The following is a 9,580-nucleotide window of genomic DNA, read 5'->3' as shown; positions in this document are numbered from 1 at the left end:
TAAAGTTTTTCATTTTGATCTGAAATAATTTATGTTTAATTTATTTTCATAAAAAGGCATATTATTCTACCACCTGGTGTGGAATACAATTCTACCAGACCCATGTGCTATAACTGCACTCTTACAAACATTATAACATGTAGGTTTCTGCCAAAACATAAAGGGATGTGTTTTCTGAACCTTATTATTCATCCCTACAATACAAACGGAAAAAGACAATTTGAATCTCAATTCATAATTTGCCATTGCAAAGCATTTTAAATAAGACCCCTTAAAAGTTCTAGACAGATGCTTGTCTCATTTTTAAGTTATTATTAGATTCTGAGAACACATCAAAGGCCAGCTACAACACAATCTGCTTTAGCACAGAATTTGAGATAATTAGACCTGTTTTGGCCCTCACATTTTCATTCAGTGTTATTCCCAAACAGGTCCCATTATGAAACCCTGTGTTGTCAGCCCTACTCCGGGTATAATAAGAACCCTGCAAACACTGAAGAAGTGAGTCTGGTCAAGGACAGGGCACCTGCATAGATGGACAGCAGTTTTCACATCTGAATCTAACCTGGCCAGACCAAACTATTAGATACCCAGTGCAAGCCTTACACCAATAGGGGATTTGGTACCCATATTTTTATTTTTATTTTTTTAGGCGAGGTAACCCTTGGTTGACCTCACAGATTGCAAGGACCTTGTCAGTTTACAATCCCTTATTTTTTATTTTTTACACCTACAGCACCTGGTTTTCCTAGATGGTCTCCCATCCAAGTACTAACCAGGCCCGACCCTGCTTAGCTTCCGAGATCACGCATCGGTCTTGTTCAGGGTGGCATGGCTGCAAACTGGTACGCGTACTTTTAGCACCAGTTGCCTCGTATGGGGGTGGGGCTGGAAAGGGGCAAATAGAACAGAGGGCTGGGAAAAACAGGATCAGCGCAATGAGAACACAACCTCCCTCACCTTTGTTCCGGCCGCTCTGCCTTTCTCAGTGTTCCTCACCGTGATGTGCTTCTTCCTACCATGGGACCTGAGACACGCTCCATTCTGCTGCAAAACCAATCTTCTCCTTGGTTAAAAAGTTCTCCTTTTCAGTTCTCATTCAAATGCCAGTTAGTTAAGGCAGAATCTCCTGATCTCCGGTCTAAATCTGGCATTCCTCTGTTTCATAATTTGTCATAATATGTTAATGTGATTATTCAATGAATTATTGTTTTATCCAGTAGCATAGAAGTTCTCATGGCTCAGGTCTTGAGTCTCTGTGACTTTGTGTCACTAATAACTGGTATGTTAGAGATGTTTGTTGACTGCTTGTTGAATTAATAAAAAATAAACAGTCTGATAGGATTAATAAAAACAGGAATTATAGTCATAAAATACTTATATTGAGTTTTCTAGGCATATAAAATGTTATGTGATTTAACTAGATCTTAGAAATTTCAAGTTTTGGATACAGTATAAAATGAAATGAAAACGAGCAATTTTTACCATGGAAAAGTTATTTTACTTGTTATTACAAACTATAGTCCACTTTTGGTAAATTAACAAGGTTAAAATCAATTTAAGTAGTGGTACTTTTTCTTTTTATCATAAAAGTTTAATTATTTGGTTTTTATAATTAAAATAGGCCATCAGACCAGGTTTACTTTTTGCCCTCTATTTATTTGCTTAAAAGAGCCAAGTGAAATCCATATTTCACTTGGACCTGGACTGAATTTGCAAGAATAACAAGTAAAAAGTCAGTGAGTATTCTAAATATTTTAATCTTTACCTATAAACTGGGCAAGGTACAGATACATTAATTCTTGCTAATGGTTTATGTTGTATAGTTATTGAATCAAGAATCTGTCAAACATGACATGTCTTTTGTAAATACTTTCTGTTCCCAAAGTGACAGTGGTGCAAAGACAAATAAAATTTTGAAAAATTGTAACCTTTGGCAACTTTCAGATTTTTTGGCTTAGGTTAGTGAAATGGTTCACTGAAATGATATGAAAAAAAAATTTGAAATCAGATTCCAATGCTGGAGGGTGAAAAATGTGTAACTCAAAGGTTTAGGATGAATCCAATTTTTCTGAGGAGAGACAGTAAATTAAAGAAATCCTTATTGAAAAATCTTGACCTCTGAAATGATTTAACAGACAGAATAATCTCAGATACCTTGTGATTTTTATTTATAGCAGCTGTAAAATGTACCACATTTTGGGATGAGTTATAATGATTTAACATTTAATTTTTAAGCATTGCCATGTGTGGGATGAGCAATGGCAAAGTATTGGCTCAAAGGAGCATAAACTATTGGTACAGTAAGATGAGAGGAGAGCAGCAGGTGATGGATGAAGCTGGAAAGGTAAAGTGAAATGGAAGAAACCAGTGACAGAATGGATGAGTCAGCTAGCGACCAGAGAAATAGTTGCATCAGGAAAAACCTGGCAAGTATCACGAGTCTGTCCACCAAGGTCAGGAGATAACCTACCAAAAGAGTCAACACAGCCACACACTCCCAGGACAATAGATCAAGAAGCTTTAGGAAACAAGTGGCTGACACTTTAACTCATTATCATCCCTGCTCATCTATGTACCTTTTCATAAGATTAACAACCCATGTTAACTTTAAATTTATTAATTGCTAAATATATAAATGTGTATATATCTATATCTATATCTATCTATCATCTATCTATCTATCTATCTATCTATCTATCTATCTATCTATCTGTTTATCTACATTTATATTTTTGGTTAAATAACATAGAAGGGTTTAGTCAAGAGAATGTCTTTCATCTTTGCTCTAAGGATGGGTTGCTAGATCTCCTTGTGATAGATTAAATTCCAACTCGAAGGTATTTCCATGATTTCCTTTTCAGATTTTGTTTTCATTTAGGTTTTAATCTTCCAGCTCTCGCAATACTGTTCATGTATTATATAACTGATATTCTGTAAGGCATTTGGCCTTGATAATCCAACATTTGTCATGGAGATGAGCTCCCCAAAACTAATTTTAAGTGACCAGTACTTTTAAGTGACCAATATAATATAGTATAATACAACATTTTTTTTATGTAACAGAACTTCCCATAATGTTTTGATTTTTCAAATTTCAAAGGGCACATGTTCCTCATAAGACGCAGATAGCTGTACTTTTATAGATCAAAGTATTTAGGTTATGATAAGAGGTTTATGGTCTCGATAAGATTCTAGGGTTAGAAATTTACATAAATTCATATCTAGCTGATCTCATGAGTTTGAAAGAAATCTCTAAGGATTGAAACTTGAAATGCATGTACTTTTTTTTTCTAGGCCAGTTGAGAAATGAAAACATTCTTAGTTATTTCAAGCCCATATAGCAGTGCACAGTGTAATTAACTCTGATGTGTGTTTCACACCCAATTAGAGGATATTTTAGCACCAAGATAATTGGACCCAGCAGCACCTGGGAAGTGTTATCAAACACGTTTATCACTATATATTATTGTCCTATGATCCTCTTCACTTTATATTGTGCATAAAGAGAATGGTCAAGACATTTGGGAAAATGTTGCTCATTATTGAAATTTCCTAAGACCTAAATCCAGTTCAAGGTATTTCTGCTTATTTAAACATCCCTAACCTTTTGCTGTGACTTCATAACTGTGTTCCTTTTACTAATGATTTCTTTATTGCTTATCAGGGTCATACCAACTCATTTTCCTTTGTTGTCAATGTTTTGTGATATTTTCTTGGTAACAGGAATAATCTATTAACTTTTTTTTTCCCCTCCTACTTTGGGTTACCTAAAGATTGAGTGCAAAACTGGAGTTGGGGATATAACTCATATTCTGGAATTTCCAGACACCACCAACCACAAGTTCAAAAGATCCATACTAGACATTCTTGTGTCTAAGAGTGTGGTCTGTGGAGCTGCAGACTGAGAGCTCGTTAAAAACGCAGATTCTTGAACTCTGCCCCAGGCCTATTGTCTGTGCATTAAAAAAACAAACAAACAAACAAACAAAAAAAAACAAAAAAAAAACCAACCAAATGATGCCTATGCATGATAAAATTTGAAAAACATAGTCTAGGTTAAATAAGAAATAGTCTAGGGTGGGAACCATGGATTGTCTGTCTTCATAGTTCTAGTAGCACCAGAATACATAACAATATGTATACATAGAAGGTTAAAAAAAAAAAGAAAGAAGAAAGACAGGCCAGCAGACAGGCTATTTATTTAGTAGTCATGGACCAGGTGCTTCAAAATGAATGTATCCTTCAAGTGCCTTCTGAACACAATTGGTCTCAAAGTTCACCCCTCTTACCTTCATCTCTATTCTTTCTAGTCCTGTGAATTTCAACTTGCTGCTGACTCAAGGCTTTGTGATTTTAAGTTTTTTAAAATTGAGAATCTACTACTGGATGCTAGAAAAAATTTAAATATGTACATATACATATACCTACACATACATACATATGCACACACACATTGCCTTTAGGAAAATAACAACGTATTTAAGAAAATAAAATGAGGTTATAAATTGTACAAGTAGAACACAAGTGTCAAGAGAGGTTTTTAGGCATCAGAAATAAAGGATCACTGCCAGCTGAGTTGATATATGAAGGATTCATTCATATAGAGAGAAGAGTGGAACCCCAAGGTTTTTAGGGCAAATTTCATCACCCCTTGCCTGGAAATTAGGTGAATAACCTGCTGTGGCTATTTTACACTGGAAAAATTATTGAGCAAAACAGAAACACGGTCATTTCTGAATAGCAAATACAAGCTACTGCTTTTACAATTACCATATTCTATTGCTTCTCGGCCTTTGACTAAGACCATGTGTAGTATTTGTTCTTATCAGTTTTAAATTACCATATTCTATCCCTAGACACTTGAGGTAGACTTATTGCTGGGAGATAGGAAAAACAAAACAGAACAAAACAAAAAAAAGAACAAAAAAAAAAGGAAAGAAAATCTATATGCTGTAATAGATTCAGAAGGCTTTGTGGTCATGATGACCAGAAAACAAGACAGCAAGAAATAAGTTTAAAGCTATGTTTATCTCAACAAGGTAGCAATATCTACTTAGAAGGAAAGACAAAATTTTGTTTCACGTGGCAGTCAGGAATTGTGTGTGTGCATGTGTGTGAAGTTGTGTGTCCATATTTCATATAAAACCCACATTTTTTTTTAGATCAAAATGTTTACTTTCAATGGGTTTAAACTCTTATAGATACACTTTTAGTATATCTATTACTCTGTACTGACTAGAGAGTTTTGTGTTTGGCAAATTCCCACAGTTTACATAAGTAGAGAGAACGTTCGTGAACAGGTTCCTCATTATTTGCCTCTTGTTGCTAACTTTACTAGAAGCCGCAACGGTGGTTTCTAAGCAGTAAAGCTTTGTTTTTAATAGCATAGTCCATTTCTCAAAAGAAGGAGAAGAGGAAGAGGGAGGGGAAGAGGAAGAAGAAAAAAAAGAAGAAGAATAATCAAAACAGAAAAGATATTCAAGGTTTTGGCTTTTGGGTCTTGTAGATATTTTCACAAGGAGAAATCAAAACTTCTAAGTATTGATCTTCAGTGTAAAACTTCTAACTATTGATCTCAGTCTTCTTGTCAGGAGTTTGCAATTACACTATCTGAGGAAGATCTTGGCCAGAATTATTTCATATTTTATCAGCTCTTTGATGTAGAAGTGTTAAAAGCTTATTGAACATCTCTCGTTTTCTCTACCATTCTGAATTGGCTTTCCTCTACAACCATAGAGACTCTTGTAGATGAATTTGAGAAGCTTTGGAAGGCTTTTTTTCTTTGACTCTTTTGCCTTCAGTACTTTAGCCTTCCATCTCTTGACTTTCCAGATTTGTGAACAGCCGGAGCAGATTTTAAAAGCCCAACAGTGCTTGGCCAACGTAAACTAATTTTCATGAAATATCAACACACTTGCTATGATCTACAATTTCTCTTGGTCTGACATCTCCACTTCCCTTTTGTGAATGACTCAAAATGTAGACTTAATGCTTTGGGGCCCCTTCGATGCCTTTCTCCGAAGCAGATGGGCTAATAAATATGCACAATATCTCAGAATCCAAACAAAGAAGGTTTCATTTTAGAACCCACTCCCCATGAAAATATAGAATTTTATAGCATGACTCAATATAAAGCTCTTATTTCAGTGATTACTAGTAACAGAATATTCTAGAATAAAACATTTATGGTAGAAAAAGTATAGTACTTATCTGAGTGATTATGGCTGTTTAACACAGTAAGGTAACATTTTAAATCACATAGAAGACATATAACTTTCCAACTTTTTTTTTTTGCTTTTGCTGGTTTGTAGGTTAAGCATGAAATTTTATGACATTTGGGGACTTGCTCTTCAGAAGACTCATTGCTAACAAGGCAAGAGGTTTGGTGCCTTTATCGTCTGATATACAGTTGTTTAAATAAAGTAGGCTTAGACCAGTGACCTGAAGGAACATTTGCACTTGAGCTTGCTTCCTCAAAGGTTTAAATAAAAATTTTACTTCTAGACTATTTTCTTAGCAGAAGAAATCGAGGAGAAAAAATAATATCGTTGAACAGATTTGAACACAGATTTCCAAAGATATGAATGCGTTTCTTCTCTGCAACTACCCCACCATATGCCCACTTGACCCAGCAGGTGCTCTGCTTGCAAAGGTGGAAAATATTTTATCAAATTTCTGTGAAAATAACCTCTCTCTCTCTTACTATCATTGACTCCCTTAGATTTTTATCTCTAAGAAAAACCTTGGCACTTTACTCTTGGTCCCTGGAGTTAGTTTAAATCTTTGCTTTTGTGCAGATAATTTGCTTTAACTACAGAGCTGTTTGTTTCAAAACCTTCGGAATGGATAGTCCAACAAATATAGTTAAATTTAAATGAAAGGAGGCAGTGCAGTACTGAGGCTTCCATTTTTGTATATGTTATTACCTACTCATTGGACAGTGAACAAGCCAGCTCATTTGCTGTGGGTCTTAGAGCCCACAGATTGCTAAGATCCTGTATAGGTTTACAAGTTTATTCTTTTTCAGGTTTAGAGGCCCAATAGACCCAAGAAGATATCTGAGGGAGGAAGACTTTCTGTTCAGCCCCTTGCTGTGTTAGACCAAAATCTCCAATCTTTTCCTAGTTGCCAAAGTCTTTAATTAATCCTTTCCTTGCTGGTGATTTTTCCTCTGCCTAGAAATTTCTCCAGTTCTCTCTCTAAGCCACCCCAAATAATGGGGCCATGTTTCATTCACCATGCTTAGCAATGTATCCGGTGATTTGGTAACTCCTTTATTCCAATGAACTGGGGAATGCATGAAGGCTGGCATCCTATTCTTTCAAATAAAATTTTTATCTTCAGAAAACAGAAGTATTAACGACTCTGTGGTGGAATTTGGAATATTCCAAATATTTCTGGAGGTAATCTGGGGCAGTTTGAAATCACAACGGTGGCTAAAACATAGTGAGATGGGCCACTTCATTCAATATCGGTAGGAAGGTAGATTGATGTGATCATTTTCAAGAGCAAATGTCAGTCAAGTGCCCTCTAAAGTTTCAATATCTTTGATCCAGTTACTATACTTCCAGCAGCCTATCCTCAGGAAGTGACCAAAAGTTCACATAATTATTTATTTGGTAACAATGAAGAGAAAAAAAAATGCTTTTAATAATACTAAGAACTAAGATTATTAAGTCTCTGCTCTGCATTGCACTGTGAAAATTACCTGTCATGTCTTACCTCATTTAGTCTGTCCGGCAAGGCTCTGAATTAAGTATTATTTTTATACTAACTTTAACAGTGGAGAAAACAGATGTAAGAAGGTTAAATATCAAGTTTAAATTAACACAGCTAGAGAGCTAAAGAGGTAGGTTGTCTGAACGAGGTTTGGAGCTCTTGCGCAATGCATGAACTGTACACTTGTTTATGGAAACCTAGCTTCGACTCTGGTGGTCATGCCCTTGACTGCAAACTGCCTTTTCAAGGACGCTCACACCATATTTATCCAAGAGTAGTTCTGTACTGCCCTGATTACACACTACTTGAAGTCCCTTGGAAACACATAAGGTCGGAGAGACAGCAGGCACTGTTTGGAGCAGAGGACTAGGGAATGGGACACTTGGTGTTAACTCTCAGGCACATGGTAGAAATAGATTTCCTGATCTCCCTCCAAGAGCTTTGTGCCTAGCTCTGTCCCATGATTTGAGAGTGGAAGTGATGCATTTCTCCTCTGGGCCAGCATAACTGCCACGTGAAATCCTTCAACATGCTCGGGCCTGCTATAGCAAACTACAGTTTTCCAGACTGTGGTTGCTCCGTCTATCTTGGTCCCAGTATAAAGATGACAGTGACATTCGACAGAGCCCCAGTCAAGCCACATGCAGAAGAAGTAAACCTTGTTTATTCAAGCCACCGGGATTTGAACCTGTTTTTATCACCACATTACTTAGCCTATCCCAGTGGAAGAAACTGACATTCTAGACCACGGTGTACTACTAACTAACATTCTGACCAAACATTTGAGCCTCTGATTTCTTGTCTATAAAATAAGGCTCTTAAGGTCTTCTTATCTTATAGGTTTGTTGCTAAGATAGAATAAGATAAAGCACTATGCAGATAGAAGTTAGTACTGTATGATGTCCTTTGTTCCGTTGTAATTTCTGGAATTATATCACACAGTTATCAAAAACAGTGATAATTCAGGGTAGTTTTGCAATTATTTAAGGATTATAGACGTGTTTAAGTCCTACGAATGATTTTTATGCTTTCTAACACTGAATACAATGACATGGTACTTTCCTCTAATAAAATAAAACTCTCCTGAGACATGGTAAATCAGATGATGGCATCTAGAAGCTAGAAAATAAGCTCAGAAACTGGTGGGCTATTGTGAACCGTGGATGGCTTCACGAACATTTCACTATTGTCAGAAATAATAGCTTAGTACCAATCAAATCATAGTGAAAATTAGTATGCTCTGGAGATACCACATTTTTAAAAGATTTAAAAATTTTTAGATTCTATTCAGAGTAACTTAAACGGTTATCTGAGGGTGCATTTTGCATCTTAACTGCATTAGTGGGCACATCGAGAAGTTGTCCTATTTAGAACTGGGAAATAATTGAGCTTTTCTTTAAAAAATTCTGACCAAGGTGGTTTTTACACTTTGTGATATTGTGGATGATTAAAGAAATTAAAAGTTGCTTTTAAATGGAAACATAGTTAAATTCGATTTAACGAATACTTTTTAAATGGCTACTATGAACTATATCCTTTGCCAGGTACCAGAGATTCAATGTAGATAAAAGTAGACGATCTTTGCCTTCAAGGATATCATAGTTTATATGAGAAAAGGGACATTAAATATTTCATTACAAGTGATACAAATGTGGAAAGGGTTATATTTTGCCTATTATAAGGTCTTGAGTTTCTCTTCTAAGTCACTGTAGAGAAATCTCTATGCAGATCAGAATATGGATTCTTTCTTTTCCTCCAGATTTACTGAGATATAATTGACATATAACACTGTGTAAGTTTAAGGTGCACAATGTAGTGACTTTATTTACGTATATATTACGAGAGGATTGTCATGATA

The 9,580-nt window shown here is 35.7% G+C and overlaps 1 pseudogene; it reads right to left on the bottom strand.

Annotated features, from left to right (window-relative positions):
- Positions 1-727: 727 nt before the first annotated feature.
- On the bottom strand, positions 728-843 carry LOC120619935 (uncharacterized; annotated as a pseudogene).
- Between the last annotated feature and the right edge of the window lie 8,737 nt (positions 844-9,580).

The sequence above is a fragment of the Pteropus medius genome, unplaced genomic scaffold, assembly GCF_902729225.1.
Source record: "Pteropus medius unplaced genomic scaffold, Ma_sr-lr_union100, whole genome shotgun sequence".
Taxonomy (NCBI): Eukaryota; Metazoa; Chordata; class Mammalia; order Chiroptera; family Pteropodidae; genus Pteropus; species Pteropus medius.
Note: the sequence above shows the minus strand (reverse complement) of the source record. Positions and strands in the feature narration are given on the sequence as shown.